The following is a 20,706-nucleotide window of genomic DNA, read 5'->3' as shown; positions in this document are numbered from 1 at the left end:
GAGACTCTAACTGAAGGAACACAAAGAAGCCTGCGTGAAAAGGAACCTACACATAAGTGTTTCTCCACTAACTCGGCATTGAGGCCAGGCAGCCATTCTAACCATCTCCCTCCCTCCCTTCTATCTCTCTTTTTCTCTCCTCTCTCTCTCTCTCTCCCTGATAACGCTCTCTCCTATCTCTCTCTCTCTTTCTCCCCACCCCCCGCCCAGATGAACAAGACGTTCCAGGAGCTGGGTATCCTGAGGGACCTGGGTGGGATGTGGGAGGAGATGAGGCCTAAAGTCTGGACCTTCATGGAGAGCAGTGAGGAGATGAACCTGGTTCGGGTGAGTTTCTACTCTCTCACCTGATCTCATGGTATTTACAGTTGTACCTACAGTATACAGTAGCTACAGATCGGTTGTCATRATACCAACAGCATCGGGCACTGTAGAAGAACACGTCAAACTGAAAATAAGGTTCCGCGTATAGGTTTAGTGTCGATAGGGTTTGAGTCTGCTAAGGTTGTCATGGTTCCTATTAGCCTAAGAGAAAGCTAAGATCTTTTAGATTTACCCAGAGCGACTTAGTTAGTGCGTTGATCTTAAGATGGCTAGGTGGGACGACCACATATCACAGTCATGGTAAGTACATCAACAAAGTAGCTATCAGCAAAGTCAGAACTATGAAGGGGGGAAAATATTTGAAGTGAAAGCACTTTGAAGTGAWAGCACTTTGAAGTGAAAGAATCCCCAGACAGTCCAAGCAATACATCATTTGCTGTGTGGTTTAGTATTATTTATTGACAAGATGTTGTTAAAGATTTCCATCATCGTAACTAACGTGGTCTACGGTGTCCCTTAYGGAAAAAATATTACAGTCAGAGTGYCGTATAACTGCAGTATGCTGCAAATACTACGTCCAAAATAWACTGCAGTMATTTTGCTGTGTAACTGCAGTTAGAGTGCAGTATATTCTACAATTGCTGTGTCCAAAATACCACAGCAACTGCAGTTACTGCACTTTTACTGCAGTTTCAGAACTTTCCTATTTTTAAGCAACGGGTTAGAAAAGAGGGGACAGTGTTTTCGGTGTACACACAGTAGGTTGATCGTTTTGAGAATATGCAGTTGGAAGGGACAAACAACGACGATATTACATTATTTGAGTCATGTTAATTTAAGGTAACTGTAGGAGACAGGATCTTTCCGTTTCTTACGAGGTAGCTACCTAACATGGCTCCTCCTCATGCTATGAGAAAAGCCATGTTCCTACCGGCAATGTATATCACCGRTCCCATAGTGCCTCACAGTGGTCGAAAATATATGACAAAAATGAACTCCCAGAGGCGTTTTCTCCATAGCAATTCATCTTGTGGTATTTTTTGTGGCTTCCAGTTAATGTGGCCATTAACCACAACGGCTTGAAATTGACTTATCATTACATAGTACTTTGTGGTGGGAGTGGTATTGATAGGAGACCTCTGATAATAGATACAGGCTAATGGATAGGATGGATGAAGGATATGAAGGGAACAAAAAACAAAGTCTAAATTTACAGTTTAGACCATACATTGTCTTTGTCTTATTCTCTTTATATGTATTTCCGTATATATATATATATATATATATATTATTAGTCTTTAAAAAAAAATACTCCACACTACACAAATAATTATAGGCAACCAATACGGCATCTATATCGGAATCTATATCTATCTGTTACCTCATTCCTGTTTAGACACTGCTTCAGAACAACGCCAGYGCCCGCTTCTTTAACGACCGTCTGGCTGGCACAGAGTGGAAGGTGGAGGACGTGTCCCGCTTCCTGACCAAGGCTGAGGAGGACAAACGTCCGGCCGGCTCGGCCTACACCTGGAGAGAGGTGTTCAACGAGACCGACGACGCTATCAAGACCATCTCCCGCTTTATGGAGGTGCGTGTGTTGAGCTGTTCTCAAAGACCGTTATACACTTAGATGACACGAATAAGAAAATTGCATACCGTAGGTGGAATTGGCCAACATTCTATAGTCTACACTCCTATCTAATTCTGTCAGCTCAGTTCAAGGTAAAGGGACATAAGATGATAAATAAGCCCCTGGTTAGTTTCTGTTAATGCTGAACTCCCAATAGATTGCGTGGTCATTCTAAGCCTTCGGTTCCCTGGGAACATCACAGTTACCATGCCTTTGTAAATCGGATCAATTTAACACAGTTTAGACTTTGGGCCAGTTTATCAGTGTCTTACGTAACCCTGCTTTCTGTAGCTAAATGCTGATCRATTTTATTGGCTTCAATGAAAGGGTAACTGTTGTTGCCATGCCAGGTTAAACGCAATTAGACAACYTAATGATTTTCCATTACAGATAATTATAGTTGACACATACTGGCTGAAAATAGTTACGGGGGTCCAAATAGGCCTTGGCTGGGTGACGCTGGTCCCTTCAAAGTATGGGAGTCTTGAAAAGCTGGAGGCCAAGACCTTCAACAGTCATGCTGGCTTATGCGTTTTGCATGGTATTTGTGTCTCCTATAACACAATCATTATGCGGTATTAGTGCAGCTTCTCACTTTAACACATTACTACCTTGCCAATGGCCATTTAAATAAGCTTTTCAATGTGCATTTGTCAAAATGAGAAACAAATTCAAAATGGTCATTTATTTGTACAAGTCAATGGAAATCAAGCGAGTAGTTATTAGCCTGACAACCCTTCTTGTATCCCTCCGCAGTGTGTCAAAAGCCTGACAACCCTTCTTGTATCCCTCCGCAGTGTGTGAACCTGGATAAACTAGAGCCAGTGGCCAATGAGGAAAGACTGGTCAACAAATCCATGGGTCTCCTAGACAACCAGAAGTTCTGGGCTGGGATAGTGTTTCCGGACATCGCCCGTAGCAACAGTTCTGACCTGCCGGGTAACGTCAACTACAAGATCCGCATGGACATCGACAATGTGGAGCGCACCAACAAGATCAAGGACGGGTAAGATACATGACATAACAAAAATGTTCCTACGACAACTCTGGCTGGCCAAATCAAATTGGCTTGCAGGTTGTATTTGGCCCGTGGGCCGCCGGTTACCAACCCCTGCTGTAGGCTGTAATATATGTTATCCTTTTACTTATTCTAGTTATTGAAAGAGTCCAGTATGTTGTAATACTGTATTAGACGCCAATCCTGAATATAGAGTATATGAACATGTCTTCCTTACTTTCTACCCTTGTCTCTCTGTAGTTACTGGGACCCTGGTCCCCGGGCGGATCCCTTTGAGGACCTGCGCTACATCTGGGGTGGTTTCTCCTACCTGCAGGACGTTATTGAACAGGGCATCATCAGGGCAGTGACGGGCAGTAAAGAGAAGACTGGAGTTTACATCCAACAGATGCCTTACCCCTGCTACGTAGACGATATGTAAGTAGCGTTGTGGAGACTTGGAGAGGCACTGTTTTGTTTCACCAGGATGAAATATTGTAGTGTATATGTGTATAACACAATATAAAATCATGCCGTAGCACAGCATTGCACAGCACAGCATTGCACAGCACAGAACAGCATTGCACAGCACAGCACAGCAGAGCAGAGCAGAGCACAGGATAAGACAGCAGAGCATAGGACGGCAGAGCAGAGGCAACAAGATCCGATTAGTTGTTAACACTGCCTGCAAAAGTGTATCTTTAATCATTTTCATGATTTCCTGACTTCTCCGTGCTCCCTCCTCTCCAGGTTCCTGCGGGTGATGAGTCGCTCCATGCCTCTCTTCATGACCCTGGCTTGGATGTACTCTGTGGCCCTCATCATCAAGGGCGTGGTCTATGAGAAGGAGGCRCGGCTCAAAGAGACCATGAGGATCATGGGATTGGACAACGGCATCCTGTGGCTCAGCTGGTTCATCAGCAGCCTCATCCCCCTGCTCATCTCCGCCTCGCTGCTGGTGGTCATACTCAAGGTGTGTGTGGAAGCAGACACACACACACACACACACGCATGCACAGAACCCTTACGCAATCACATACACACACAATTCACCGTGTTTCATAATCTCATCCGTCTCCTCTCGTCCAATCAGATGGGGAACCTGCTTCCCTACAGCGACCCTTGCGTGGTCTTCCTGTTCCTGGCTTCCTTTGCTGTGGTAACCATCATGCAGTGCTTCCTCATCAGTACCATCTTCTCCCGTGCCAACCTGGCGGCGGCCTGCGGGGGAATCATCTACTTCACCCTCTATCTGCCCTAYGTYCTCTGTGTGGCCTGGCAGGACTATGTGGGCTTCGGGGCTAAAGTCATTGTGGTGAGTTCAGATCGCTAATACACTMTTTTKTGGTCGTGGTAATGTTGGAATGGGGATTGTAATGGAGGTGGGTTTGTGAAACACTCTCACGTGATGACGAGCTACCTTGCCCGAGACCTGAAGACTGTCCGAATCAATTTTTCATTTTTGTTTGTTCTTTGTCATGAACATAGTCCTCTTTTCTAACTTGTGTTYTATTCTCCCGTCTTTCTCCAGAGCCTGTTGTCCCCGGTGGCGTTTGGGTTCGGCTGTGAGTACTTTGCCCTGTTTGAGGAGCAGGGAGTGGGTATCCAGTGGTCCAACCTGTTGTCCAGCCCCTTGGAAGAGGACAGCTACTCCCTCACCACCTCCATCTGTCTCATGCTGTTTGACTCCTTCCTCTACGGGGTCATGACCTGGTACATCGAGGCTGTCTTCCCTGGTAAGCAGCAGCCAGAGGAAGTCATGTCATTTGACGAACCTGTATTGTTTTTGAATGTGTTCCCAAGCATACCTACACACATTTTCTTATGTCTACCAACAGTATTAGGCAAATAAAAYAGACCAGACAATAAATGTCATATTATGAAACGTCATCTTATATTGTACATAAAGGAGTGTGTATTTGTACTCATCGTGTATGATGCCTGGTATGCCCCTTTAGGCCAGTATGGGATCCCCAGACCCTGGTACTTTCCCTTCACCAAGTCCTACTGGTGTGGAGAGAAACAAGGGAAGAATATACAAGAAAGAAAGGAAGGAAACGCAGAAGGTAGAWTAAAAAAAGAAAATGGCTTACCGCTCTATTGATGGATTTAACACTTAAAAAAGAAAACAAATTTCAAAATGATTGGGTGATTTTGATTTGAGATATTTCAGATGCTAATTTTGCCTTGTTTCGTCCTCAGCTGTGTGCATYGAAGAGGAGCCGTCTCACATCGAGCCTGGTGTTTACATCAAGAACCTAGTGAAGGTGTATAGCCATGGCAACAAGCTGGCTGTAGACGGGTTGACCCTGGGTTTCTACGAGGGGCAGATCACCTCTTTCCTGGGGCACAACGGAGCCGGCAAGACCACCACCATGTAAGGCCTAGGATCAAAGACCTTAATCTTGAGGGGCGTTTCTTTAAAACCCGCATCCAATCCCCTCGATCCCTTACATAACTAGACCAATCATATGCTTCGATCCCGACAGCTCCTGTCACATAGCTGTGGCAGGACAGCTTATGGGGTTTATACACCTTTTATCAATCTAGAAATTTTAAACAACTTAAATTAATTTGTGTGTAAGGGCAATCTTTTTTTTGGATCGTAATTAGCGGGACAGATACAATTAAAACATTTTGACACGTTGAAAATACAGCAGTCCAATGCAATATGAGTACATAGGAAATGTGTGAAACTAAACTGTGTTGAGTTAAATTGTGTTAATTGACAGGTATGGTTGTGTGTTCTCCCTGGCTCTGATAGGTCCATCCTGACGGGTCTGTTCCCGCCSACCTCTGGCACCGCCTACATCCTGGGCAAGGACATCCGCTCGGAGCTCAGCGCCATCCGACAGAACCTGGGCGTCTGCCCGCAACACAACGTTCTCTTCAGCATGTAAGTCATCACTACTGTACTATGACTGTAATATATACTCACTGGGGTTGCCAGTTTTAGTACTTTACTAGTTCAAGTAAAACAAAATGACTAGTAGTTCTAACTCAAGTTTTCAAGTTGATTCGCATAATACGATTGTAGCTGTTTGTTTATGACTGGCCGTATCTGTTTTTTTCTTCCCTCGTACCTTCCTCCTTTTCCTCCTCTTCCTCCTCCTCCTCCTCTGTCCCAGGCTGACGGTGGAGGAGCACATCTGGTTCTATGCCCGTCTGAAGGGTCTGTCTGAGGAGAAGGTGAAGGCTGAGATGGAGCAGATCGTCAACGACATCGGCCTGCCTCACAAACGCCAGTGTCGTAGCAACACGCTGTCCGGTAAGGCAGAGTATGCATCAGCGATTATTCCACGTATTTCAATTCGATTCGGAATCTCTAATAAAGTAGCTCAGGAATACGGATTTCAGGTTTAGATGAAAGGACGTGATAGATCACTCAGCAGTAGCGAAAATGTTCAAACCTAAAAGGAAACAGACTGAGTCCAATCAGGAAGTTAGTTTAGAAACTTTACACAACTGAACCACAAGTTACGCTAGTATAGACGATAGCAGCCTGATCGCGGTGGCAACGCTCTTGACTTGCACCCAAATATGTTGTAAGTAAGTAGTTACATTATCTATTAACCCCAGGAAACCCTTATACAATACTTTCAATTATAGATTCCATGTCTTAGTATCCCTACCCGTAAGCCTCCTCCGCGACAATTTTTCGTCTGCGTATACATCAGACAGGCTGCCGTGCTCCATCCCATTGAGCACCACCCAATCTATGGCTTCTAGCGCACCCGACTACTTGACAGCCGCAAACCGAGCCCACACCAGAGACGACTACGCTTTCGCGTGCACTCCCCAGAAGCGATCGAGACGCCCAACCTATACCCAATTTATAAAACATCCACGCATTCAGTTCTCCTCCACGTGACCATTGAGCCCAACTGCACCCTTTGTTCCGACATGTTTAATTCGCAAAAAAGATCTCATCTCATTAAAAGCATCAATAGTTTATTTTGCCTTGAACACGTCTCAATACCACACACAAGATCGGCCATAAAAACCTCACATCGTGGGACATTGTACTTGGGATGCTGATAGTCAAATCCAAGTGGCTAACTGATTTGGAATTTAACAACCTGCTCACCAGTGTACACCCGTCCCACCAATTAAAAACTCCAGAAATAGCGCAGCAACAAACACAGAGAGACAGCCGTGAGATAAAAGCGACTTAACCGGTCGAAAATATAACATCAAATCATTTGATCTTACTATGGTGTGGACGTTGTGCAGATTATAACGCGGTAACCAGATTACATGCAACACCACCGAGAATAAGCCAGAAACATCTGTTAGGAACTCGAAGTGTCTCATTTTGTGAGACTATCACAGTCGAAACACCCCTTCATTCATTTTCTTTGAGACCCTAACTCTCATATTAATCATAACACACGATGTTTATCACCTGGTAGCTAATGCCCCCCCACTCTTCCTGGTCTCTCGATCTTGGTCCTCAGGCTGAAACTCTTCGTTGTTGGACGAGCCCACACCACCCTCCTGGCTCGCCAATCAGAGAAGAGTGTTTTCGGATGTGTGGTTTCTCTTTGAGTGTTAATGGCTCACTCCATACGAACAGCCAGAGGCTAAGCAGAAGAGCCAGCACTAGGCAGGGCTGGGATCATGAGAGTGAAGACGATCAAGCTTCACGTGTTAGCATAATCAGTGGGGCTTTGAATAGTAGGGGATATGAACTAACATGAGCCACTCCTTATTATCACCAGCCGCGACCAATGAATGTAGCGTTTACACTGTCAACTCAGACAGAATAACAGGCCAGAACATCATTCAAGACCTGTTATCCTTCACGAATACTTCGATCATTTCAGTATACGCGATTTCAACGGTTTAGCAAAAAACCTATCGAAACGTCACAGCACATAGTTACAGATGGACTCAATAACTCCATTAATAAGTTGTACACTTTGTAACTCACTCGACTACTTCATAACTAATAATATCAGACACTAGCAAATCATAATCCTATGCATGTCTACACTGTTTTTTACCTCTGTAGCTAATCTACCATTGCGTGCTACTGCGAAGGCTCAATTACGGCATGCTCTTGATATTTTTATTAACAATTTCACTACATAAGGTACCAAGTGTAGATCGTGAAGGAATCTTGACACGTTGTCAGACCTCATTTGACCTTCGTTTTTCACGTTTAATTGAGTGTCAATCAATCTAGATTCTATGTTCACACATTTCGCTAAAACAACGGTGGAGCCTTCTCTGTGTTGGTTTCAATCGTGCTCCTGCTTTTTGTGCATCGCCTCGTCATTTGCTGTCGTATCGTTCGTCCCTCTCCATCTGAAGTCATCCTCAGTCTTCTGGAAATGAACTAGAGCTTAGTCAATATATAGAGAACATTCAACCTTCCAATCACGTGATATCCACGACCAACACACTCTCATGGCGCTCTCTACCGAACTTCGTAGAAATAAAAAAGTTTTCGTGGCGCGCTGATCCCCCAATAGAGATTCTTCTATTTTTGGGTTCATCTACATACGGTCTTAAAATCTCGTTATATTTCTCTGCTCGTTGATCTTCCACTCAGTTACGAGTTCAGATGACGGTCAGCGAACTGACTGAGGAGCTGGAAATCCGCTCAATTGCCATGCTTATATATGGATTATTGTATAAGGTATCATATGATCCAACAATCAGGCAAACAAAGCATCAATTTATGATCTACTTGCGAGTGGACTCATTCCATTGCCGTCCCGGTCGCAGGCGATTAATTATGGAAACCTCCTACACCAAACACAACCAACTCCACATTTTAAGTAAAACGCCTTACGATTTTGTTGAAATCCATGAATAATCACACCCTCCTTTTGATCAAGGAAAGTAAACAATACTTTTGAGCAACAACGAAGTTTGAATAGAATAATAAGGTTGTTACAGGTATCAAACGATATAATCCACAATAAAGTATTACAACACCAGTGAACCCAAACGAACTTCTCAAGATCCGGTTTCATCCATTGGGTGTCGTAAGATGTAGTACGTGTCCGTTTCCTGACCCTGTATGCGACATGACGAATTACCGCTACACTCAGCCCAACGAAGTCTGACTAACCTTCCTATTTAATCCCGCAAAGCCTAACAACTGTGTGCCCTGACAAGCCTGGCTTTTCACGCTGTGACTCACGTACAGTATGACTCGCAGCAATCCCCGCCACCTACAACATGACTAAAGACTACAAGAGTTCATACAACTACCCCAGATGAAGATGATTTCGACCCAAATAAGAGAAGGGTCCCGCACCCCTATGTGTATGAATTAAGCAAAGTGTGTTCGAACTTGTTGACTCTCTTTTATCCTGTGACTTGTTGCATAGGTTAAGACGACCGAAGGCTTGGCCAGACGAAAAACTCATGAGCGAAGATCACGCAGTCTTATATACCAGAGCAACCTTCCACAAGTGGTTCGGGAGCAGCAGAGAAAACTCGTGCTAGTCTATCACACATAGAGAGATATTGCGTGAATAGCATTACCCATGGGATGCTTAAGCTTAAAGCCATTTTTATTATAAGGAACACTAAACATCCATACTCAATTAGCTTGGTGCATATCAACGTATTGGCATATACGCTGTATGAGAGTGTTAGTAGAAGTGATTGGATCTGGACATATGTTTTTTAGTTTGCTGATATCCCATTGAACGGCCCTTGACTGATATCCAAACTCTCATGAAATGCAACAGACGCCAATCGTTGAGCAACCCCGTCCAACAGCGTACTTTAGTGTCCTGATGTTGGCTAAACAACAGATTTGTTCACCCTTGTCGAGCAGATCCGCCAAGGGATAAATTCGATATGCTACCTGATACTGCGCAACCATTCGAGAAGACCTTAGAAAGTATGTCCTGTTTCATACTCACCTGCAATATTTCTAGTACCTCCCACAATACCCATGGAGTGTAAATAAAGTATCGAACACAACATCTAACATCTTCAATGCACAAGACAACATCACAGAAAATGCAGATAAATATGAGCTCGACAAAAGCTAAAGGCTGATTTAACCTCTACCCTAGTTTCTCTTCTCTTTAGTAGCAGACCGATCACTGTTAGCTCACCCTATCGTGAGGATTGACTGTGCGCCGGCCTATTGAACAATAGAGCTGACCTATGCCATAGTTTCTAAGAGAGTCCTACCGTAGCGCTCGGGAACCAGGATGCTACCTTGGCTACCGGAAGAAAGATCCTTCGGTCCCATGCCTCGATTCAGGAAAGACCCCTTCGCGAAAAGGTACATCGATTATGTCCTGTTGCTACCCCTTATCGTTTTTATTATTATAAAACAATATCTGTGGAAGATGTTTGGTTCTATCATAAAGTTTACAGACGCAGATCCTATACGTTCGAGTATTGAGTAATAAATGTAAAAAAGCAGGTGAGAGACAAAGAATTAAATTAGCTTTCTGTTAAGTAATGTGTCTATAAACATGATGTAGGGAGTCTTTTCACCTTTAGCAAATAAAAAAAACAACTGACTAAACAACTACCATAACTCGGCACTCTATCTCACCATGAGCGATTCCTTTGTCGAGTTAAAACTTTCAGAGGAATGAACTTAAGTCCAGAAATCTCTCAACTGTACATGAAAATACAATGACACTTGTTAGAGTGCTTAGTAATCTTCTCTACAACCAACATAAGCCTGCTCTTTAGTGTAATGGTCTGGACGAAACGTTCGTATATATTGTACCGAACACCCGTTTTTTCAATTAGTCACTAGAAAATAAATGCACAAATGTGTAGCATTCTGCATATCTTACCTTTTGATTGCGACCATAGTATGCAGACTGTTTCACTATCTTCACAGGCTGAGTATCCCGCTGGAAGGTAGCCATCACACGCCCTCGCTCCCTACCAATGATATGATCAAAGAAATTCCGCCCATTCGGATCATGCGAAGATACGATCGCTTTACAAACCCCTTTCCTGCTGTGTACTAGGCAATGAAAGAATTGGGATCGTACCTATGCATGTTGTGTGTACTGAACACAATGATAGTTCCCACTTAAGTGGCACGATGCTTTCTAACTCCCTGGATTAAATATATCTGCATAACCCCTTGGAAACTAGCAACATTGAACCCATTGTTGAACGTACACATATTACAACATAGAATACAGGAACTGGCTTGGCAAGAAAGAAATCGCAGTCCACCGAATCGAGGTGTCTGTGTAATAATAGCAGATAACCTGTTGAACGCCATTTACTGCTCACTGTCCCCAAAAAACTTACAGCATAGATAGACCGTATTCAGCATGGAACGGCAGCGAGATAGTGGAAATAGGTGGCACCAAAAGCATAAACTAACTTGACGATTGTTCTTAGTGTCCGAGTCCTGAGTAGACAAAATAATCATAGATGCAAATAAGACATCGTACGCTGACGGAAAACAGGTCATAACAGCCAAGGCAACAATCCGAGTCCACCGGTATCACAGAAAAGACCACAAAACCCGGTCAATTCATCAACGGCCACAAAACATACAAATCAGACAAGAAACACATCAACGGCAAGCAGCAACAGTAAACGAGACATAACCAACATTTAAAACCAACAAAAAATAGCATAAGCGAAAAAATTTGCTAATCTAATTGATAAAAGGTATAATCCAATATCGCCAAATCTACACATCATATAGCCCGCCGCAGAACAGCAGGTATGTATCATGAATGTGAACGAAAGCCCAGTAGATGTAGTACTCGCAATATTTGCACGATGTGGTAATTGCCTTCCCCCCCTCTTCCCTGTACACCGTGGGACACGCACTTGAGGCGCCGAGACCACGAAACCCCATTGACCAGTACCCTCCCTCCGATTGCACACACGCTCCCATCCGCCGTCCCCACCATCACCCGACACCTGCCTCTTCTCTGCTCCAACAACGCTGCCGAGACAGGATCCCAGAGCAGCCGATATGCACTAGGATCTCACCGGATCCAGCTCTATTACTGATATATAAACCCTCTCCACTATCATGAATGTCTGCCCTTCCCTCTGCTCGCTGTGTCCCTAGCTCCTGCCCGAGTCTGATTGTTTAGAATCGGTCTACTCAGAGTTTATCGAGTGCTGACCCTGTCCCTGTGTCTCTCTATTTCCCATTTAATTTAAATGGCAACATCACACCGTACCTGCCTTACGTCATCCCTCGCCATGAAGGAGCCCGAATACCAGTCAGCTGCCATTTTGTGGACTTGGAGCGGAAATGACAGAAACCACAGCGAGACCATCAAATCTCTCCACAAGCACCAGGGTGAAGCCTGAGCATCGCGGCCAGCGTTACTGGCGTTCGTGTTAGGCACCACCCATGTATCGTCCAGCGTCGGGGTCGCCACCAAGGGGAACCGGGGAATGCCTAGCAGTCTTATCGGCTTCGCTCCCTAGCTGGCCGAAAGAGGATTTCCTTGACCCGTTGAACTCGGAGCCCGCTCATCTCACTTCGGCCTTCCGCTGGACGCTCAGTTTTTGCTTGCCCAGCCTCCAGGAGCTTATGTTTCCCTGGATAATTCCACCTTACTGTCTCTGTTTTCTGTTTTGCAGCTTGGTCGACGACATTACCAAGCTGACACCCAATGGCCGGACAAACAAAAAAAAACTCTGGCCGGCGTGCTAAACTGGCAAAAGGCCCCATCATGCTTCACCCCTCAATCGGTCTTCGAGAGTGTCCTACGATCCTCAACGCTGACCCGGGATTGTCCCATGCCCACGGCACCCACTCCACTGAAGCATCTTAGCCTCCCTTCAACGCGCCAGCCCTGTCCAACCGGATCGTACAGCAGACGTTTGCACTAACAAACCTGCTCTCGAGATACAGTCAGTCCTATAGCCTGGAGCGGCCGCCGGCCCCAACGCTCCTGCCGGTTTCGTCGAACTTTCACGCGCCCAAACTCGCTTCCCTGCAGTACCCAATGTCTCCGGGTGGCTAGCATCCGGTCTTCAGTTGGCCGGACCGTCCATTTGTGCGACCCAACCGCTGCCACCAATTCCCGGATAGCCAGCAATCCCACAGAAGAGACTCCCAGTGCTTCGGTGATCAGTTACAGTTGCGTCCCGTCATCTCTCTGCTCCCTCTCCCCCTGGGCGCATGAAGACCCACTTTACCCGCATCATCACATCTCCTCCAATTCCATCAACCGCAAACCTACCTTGCTTCAGTCCACTCGACTCGGGAGTACATGTAATAAAATGCAATCGAGCCGATTAATGATCCTCAACCTAGTAACTCAGCATCTTCACAAAGTCAACGAATATACATTGCCATCCCCTAATAATTTGATCTATTATCCTCATGCTCATCGTCCCTTACTGCGTGACAAAGGTGAAAAGTTTCACGCAGAGTCTAATCATGGTTTTTGCTGGCTCAGCAGTGCGGAGTCCAACAGAGCAGATAATGTACCATCACATTAACATAAACATATGTTAACTCCCTAGTAACCAGTGCAATCCTTACTCACATGCAGCTCATTTTGCATTATGAAGCTCCAAAGTGTGGACCTCCCCATTACCTGGGTCCCCTCGAGTCATAACAGAGACCTGAGACTGATGAGAATTCTGAGCACATTGCTTATTCTATGTTGGGTAATAGCAGGTTGTGACAGTTTACGTCATACGGAGGGTGTCATTTTCTATGGATCTGCTAAGGGCGATGATGTGTAGAATTAAGCGATGTGTACAATGCGCCCTGCTAAAGCGTACTCACTTTCGCAGGAATGGTGAAAAGCATTCACGTCTGATGACTCAGACAAAGACTCATAGTCCAATTATCATAATTGAGTGTCATTTCGGAGGAGCTATGATCGCGTTTTCCCCCTTCAACACGCGCCCAATGAATTATGCAAATCCTCCAGTATGCTGTCACTAAAAGCATAGGACTATAATTTGTCCATATTACACCTTTGTAAGAATCATAATATACTGTCGAATAGATTACCAATGCTTTGCTATTTAGTTAAATGCTTGGCCATTTAATGTTGTTAGGGTTGTACGCTTGCTTGCTAAAACTGGGTTTGTGATCTTCTCCTGTATCATGGGCGAACTGGTGCTGGACACGGTAATTCCTCGCCAAGCTTATCCCTATACTATGGACACTATTCCAGGACCAGAACACCTGGCATCACTTCAACCGTAACTAATAGCCGCGCCTACACTAGTAGTAACGTTATCAGTGACTATTTTACTCGCATTGACTGAGGTCATTGCCAAACCTGCCAGTATTACTCTGAATTCATTTACCCGACATTCTTGAATTTCTTCAAACGTGAAAAGACTAACATAAAGTACGGGTAGCCAGAAGTACTTAGAAAATAAATGTTTCCACACCTCCTATACACACTTTTTCACCTATCTCATTCCACTTTTGTTAGTCAACATGAAGTCATATAAAAAATTAAATTAAACATATTCTAAATAAAATAAAATCAATAAATGATTACCTTTATCATCTCACCATAAACTGAGGCATCAAGGTCTTCGCTCGACCCCTAATCTGAATATTTCTGCCACAGATTCTATGCAAGCCCAACGATCACCATTGGCACTGAGTATTCACTCTTGCAAGAGAAAGACTAATAGGATTACATGGTTTGAACTACTTTGTGACGTACTTAATCATCTATGATATACTCCCGTGTTTGTAAAGTTATTGATATCTACAGACTGGTGCACTTCTTTCTCCTTAATAAGAGCAGTTTGTCAGCACTGTCGCGAGACAGGAAGAACATCCAGCGCTCCCGCCTAGAGCATATCAAAGGAAACGTGGCATACTATCTCGCTTGGCGTCATACAGCAATGAACGTCACGCAACAGAGATGATGCAGCTATTCTAGCATACTCTTCAGTTCCCGATTTCAACATGATTAGAATGATCCTGCCTCACACTCTCTCAAATTACTCTCAGGAGAATCACAAGCCCACTCATCCACCATCACAACATATTGCCCACTTAGCTTCATGACTGCAGATATAACTTAAGCGAGTAGAATATCTCTGACAATGATTCATCGAACGATAAGACGGTTATCTCATCATACATCCATACCTTCAGGAGCAAAGATATTAGACTGCTATACTATCTAACTCTGTTATGTACAGAGCCGTGTAATATTCGATACTTAGATCAGTGTTATATGCCTCTTGCTATTTTAGTGTACTTCCTCCATTGTGGTTTTAGACCCTTAGCAAAAGGAACCTTCATTGCGTTTGGCCTCTGTTTGAATAGCTCCGTCACCCAATTACTGTGCATTCACCATCCTTGTCTGGTAACCACACTCGTGACCAGCCAATCCAGATCATGGCTGTTCACTGGGGCACCCAACAATCAAATTAGGTTAGTGTTGTGCTCGCAATCCTCACGAGGGCGTCGTCACGGGTTTTCCTGCGAGGACTGAACCGCTGATAATATCGCTACCATGGTCAAGGAAACGACACGTCTAACTACCTCTTACAACCAATGTGAGTAGCAACACACGGAAACTTTCACTTCGTAGCACACTATGAGCCATAAAATCTTGGCTAAGACCACCCGCCTGGCAAGAATATCTCCATTCACATCTTAGTCTCAATCAAAAAGCTTAATTGTTACTTCCTGCAAAGTTCGAGCAAGTTATAGTCTGCTATCATTCTCTTCGACGTATTCAAAAACACCTATAACAGAACACTCAACTACTAGACCATCATCACAGGAACTTTCTGTACACCCCAAGAGTCTCCAATGTAACTCACCAGGTTCGAACACAGAGACATGTAAGAAGCATCTACAAATCAAAAGTACACCCACACGACAATACTATCAATAAATTAACTTCTCGTTTGAAATATGCCAACATATACATTCGACTCTCCATATCTATTAGGTGACTATGTCATTACGTGGATGAAAGAAAGGAATCTATTCTAGTATTACAATGCACTCCTCACTTACCCAGGCTCCCAGCTGCCAGAGCTGGAGAATGAAACACTGTCCAAATCCTGAGTTCGATCCCACGACGCCGAGGCGATGAAGAACTGAAGCGTCAAACATCTGTTAGCAGAGGCCGACGCCTACAAAACAACGTGCACGTAAAGCTACTATCTCTATGAAATTACTCAACACAGGAATACAGGTCGTTAGCTAACCAGAATACATATAGAGGTCCAATCTACCTTCCCAGCTCACCAAGACAACGAAAAGAAAGTTCCAAAATACACAACACAGGACACAATTTTACCCAACAATCAGCCAGCTAACAAATCGCCGCATGTCTTTTCTAATTACACTACAACTTTCGCGCTACAGTAATAGTGATTACAAATAAGATATGGCATACAGGATAACCTAAAAAAATACGACCTTGCTGCGCTTTATGCCTTTATAGATCAAATGTAAATAGAAGATGGCCAAATGACAATCATCAATTGTAACACTATATATAAAATAGTTAGATCAACTATTGATCCAAATTCAGTAAATAGCCTCTAACAACATTATATCTGAAGCTTCTCAGTGTTTTACACTGGATCGGAATGAAGCCCTTCCGGCGCCCCGAGCCATCTTTTCCCTCTGACACGAATGGCCGTCCATCTCCAAGATTGCAACAATGCCAGCAACAACCACCTTGCTTTAATTCGAGAACCGTCCAGGCTCTTTTACCTTGTCCGAATGCCCTTGCCTTTACTCATCCGACATCTCTGCCCCCACCATGTTCCCGTGTTCTCACGAGAGCTCTGCACCCGCGAGGCAGCTTCAAAGTGGAAAGGCATCCTGCACCTCCAGAGAGAGAAGTCCAACAAGGCCAAACACATCAGCTTCATCTTGTATTCGAGGGTTTCTACTCGTAAGCATCGACCACCCACATAGCAAATACTATCTCTATTGTAGAAAGCCGTCTATATGCGTTAATAAATGAATTTTCATTAATGAGGCCAACTGTTCATAGTGTTACTCGCATGAAGGACCTTGTTGTGTGTCAAGTACATTTAGGATTAGGCTTTAAAATCCTACACTATCTTCTTTAATGAACCAGAATATATGTAGAACTAATACTTCGCAGAGAGAAGAAGATTTAAACTTCTTTGTGGTAGAACCCTGTAAGGTCTCGGCTTCGGCGTAACTAAGAGGAAATTACGACAAGCCTCAAGTGCATATGAAAATACGACACAAAAATCCATCTGATTGCTTAAAAGTGAGTGATCAGATCTTATTTTCGAGTAGTAACCTTTGGTTACACGATCCGAGAACGAAAGCCCGGTCCACAGAGTGCTGCGATTCAGCTTACCTAAGTGAAAGTACCCAGAAAGAGTGTATTGAGCACCATTGAGAAATCGAGTTCGAGTCTGCCATGTATGGAGTGAGAAAATCGGCTACCTCGAGGTACTCCTTCATTTGAAATCTCTGTGCTGAGGAGACTGCAGGACCAAAGCTGAATCTCTGCTGCTATCAAATCTGAGAGGCATCTATATCAAGACACTTCTGTTGCCAGGTTGATACCTTTCAGACATTTCATTATGAGCCATCCTCCCCCCTCCGACACGCGACTTGTCTGCACCGGGTAGCACCACACTAGCCACAGGCCAAAAAGTGATGTGCCAGTGTCCTCACTCGACATGTAAGAACGACCTCGAATGGTGAGTCACGGGAATAAGCATATATCACCAATGAACTCTATATATAACTCAACACAGATAATCCTGCTTTTCATTAAGAAGGGGAGGATGATTCAAGTTTCCAGTTTGGGATATACGTATACGCCATATAATTAATTACCGAGACCATGAATCGAACTACACACCTTTGTAATGTAATTTGAAGACACTGCACCCATATATTGTGAAAACTTCCTACAATAACTAGAGGTTAGCCACTTTCAACTATCACTACTCTAACTTCAGAGAAAAACTCTATCAAAAAGAATAGTAATCATTATATTTATTAAATATAAAAGCAACACATATAGGCCATCGACATTCATCTAAGTAAGATCCACACACCCAGCTACGAGATAACGCTCCCAAACATACGAGTGTTTCTATATTAGAGATAGTAAAATAACACTGATCTGAAGTGAAACTAAATAGTCCTAACTGCTAAATCTGCACTCTACGGGTCTATATTGGCAGTTATCTTCACCATTGATCATATCCGAGTATGTAGCACTGTATGAGAAAGTCCGTGGGATATGTCTTGAGATGTCCGTACTATGGAGATGCCCTGACGTCAGACCATCTCCTGTCTGTTCCAAGTGGCGCTGTCGTCTATCATCGGAAGACTTCCACTAGCATCACGCTCTCCGCCTCTGGCCCCATCTTCTTATTCGCAGAAACGTATATCGAGTTGTCGTTCATCATCCTAGTTCCCTACAACCATCTGACCAACCACGCCTGGACGTCTCCAAGCTCCACATTGGACTCAATCACCTATGCTCTCCGTCGTACAAGCTTGAGAGCCTGCTTGGCGGAATTCAAGCATTTCTAACTAATGATTGGGATAGGACACCACAGAAAGCAGTCACACAGATAATCGATCATGCCATCATCATGTCTTCCAGTAGAGAGGTCCGACCAGAGTGACCGAAAGGGTCATTAAAATCCGATTCTATGTCAATTCGATTTGCGATCAAAGAATTTGCAGACGGCGTACACAGAGTAAAACCCTTAGCATTAGACTCTAATACTTGCAAGTGAAGGTGGGTCGATTAATGCCATTTTTTACTGACTATAACTCATAATAGTAAGTGTCTTTCACACTCCTCAAGGATCCAAAAGATACCAGATTAGGTCTCCACAGGATCACCCGTTCCCAGCTACTACTTCAGATACACTTTTCTGTCCATCCTGCAGACTTCGGGTCTAGCAGTATCCCTATCTAACCCCTCTGCGAATGCGGGTTCCACAAAACAGACTTAAACTACTCACTTTAAGCCAGAAAATCCCGTATCACCTTGCCACCACCTTCAAAATCAGTTGCACCTATGTCGATGTTACTCCACTGTCGTTGGGCCAACAGGGTCGATATAACATGGTCTTGTACCAATACTATGTGTTAATAGAAAACAACTACAGCGTCCTCAAAGCTTGTAGATATATATCTCACCTCATTCACTAACTTCATAGTCTTTAAATATCAGCCCCTTACCAAAGTGCAAGTCCTGGGCCTAGCGCAGCATTAATAGCATCCGACATATGCTGTCGGTGAAGTGTGCTATACTCCGGCAGCTGCGGCCAGGATTTTTCGTCCCCTCATCGCCGCTCAGAGCCGTAGCTCACATTACCTTCTTATGAGCAGTAGCTGAATTCTTACGCTTGCTGGAACGTCGCGACTCAAGACAGGGTTTCGCCACCTATCTGCACGACGTACAGACACAGCTGGCCTTGCTGGAGATTCCTACAGGCACGATCGAAAGCACACAGTCATATATCGAGTCTCTCCACTCACACATGTCAACGGTACTAGCGACTCTATCCCCAGCCTGCCTAATAGGTCTCATAGCGCCATACAAGCGGAGGAGCCTACGCAGCCACAAAGCCTTAGCTCCGGAGTAAATGAATGTTGTGGCGAGTCTGTACACTCCATAGATTGACAGTCCTCGTCGTATTGGTACGGTAGCTTGATGAGCGCGTAAGTGAGTGTCCGTCACCAGGCCGCTAGATGTGAGACCCCGCGTCCTTAGCAGATTACTATAAGGACCCCAGACTGAAGCGAGAGAGAGCGCATCACGATATAGAGGGAGGTCTGACATGCTCCCATCTCTCTCTTTTCGGGAGAGCGACAGCGACGGTGAGCGCGATGTAGAGGGACTCTTAAAGAAGAGAGACAGCGACGGGAGAAGCAGATCTAAGAGCGACGATGGACCGACCTAGCAGAGAACAGACGCACAAGGAAGCTGTAAGAACATAGTCACAACTCGCGAGATGCGTTATAGAGGATAAGAGGTAGCTAGCAGAGACGCCATGAGAGGGCAGTAAGTAGATAGGGAGTGATGGGATAGTTGGGTGCGACATATTGTGTTGTGCAAGCATGTGTTCAGCATGCACGAATGATGAGCGATGACACAAGCCGCGCCACCGTGGAGACGTCATCGAGGCCTCGACAGAACGAATGAAGTGAGCGAAGACACGAAACGGAGGCGACTATAGGCGCCGAAATAAATTTGAGACGAGCTGTGTATTTAGGAAATTCCAAGGTGAGAGAGAACTATTCACTAGATGGATATGCTGAAAACTTATGAGCCGTTAGCCCCTAGAGTACAGTAAGATCCATAAAAACGACCATTATACCCCATAAGCAGCTCCATATGTGATGCAAACACTATGAAATAGCACAGGCGTCGAGCTGCAGAGTGGCTATCCGATAACCCACAGACTCGCCCCAATCCCAGCCCTCCCATACAAACATCTAATCCAGCATCAGGAGAGTGGAATACGTAAAAGGCTTAGATCCCAGAGTTACTGATATAACCGGCACCCGGACTACTTCAAAAGCACGTCCCATAGAACTCTCCCCACGGAGTAGGGCACCCTCCAGCAGGGCGCTTTATCTTCAGGATACCCCAGACCTTCTACCCTCCAACGATAACCAACGCCACTCACAGTTTTTCCTCTGCATGGCCCCCCTGAGAACAAAAAACAACACGTCCAAGTAACTTCGAGTTAAATATCACTTAAGGCTCGAAATGTAAATCATTCTCAGCAAACCACGTATTTTAACAATAGCCTGCAATATGGTTATACATCGACAGAAGAGAGCCACCTACAC

The 20,706-nt window shown here is 44.6% G+C and overlaps 1 pseudogene; it reads left to right on the top strand.

The window, feature by feature from the left end:
• Window positions 1-20,706, top strand: part of LOC112068272 (phospholipid-transporting ATPase ABCA1-like) — a 57,041-nt pseudogene that overhangs the window by 18,157 nt on the left and 18,178 nt on the right.

Source organism: Salvelinus sp. IW2-2015, unplaced genomic scaffold (assembly GCF_002910315.2).
Source record: "Salvelinus sp. IW2-2015 unplaced genomic scaffold, ASM291031v2 Un_scaffold356, whole genome shotgun sequence".
Lineage (NCBI taxonomy): Eukaryota > Metazoa > Chordata > Actinopteri > Salmoniformes > Salmonidae > Salvelinus > Salvelinus sp. IW2-2015.
Note: the sequence above shows the minus strand (reverse complement) of the source record. Positions and strands in the feature narration are given on the sequence as shown.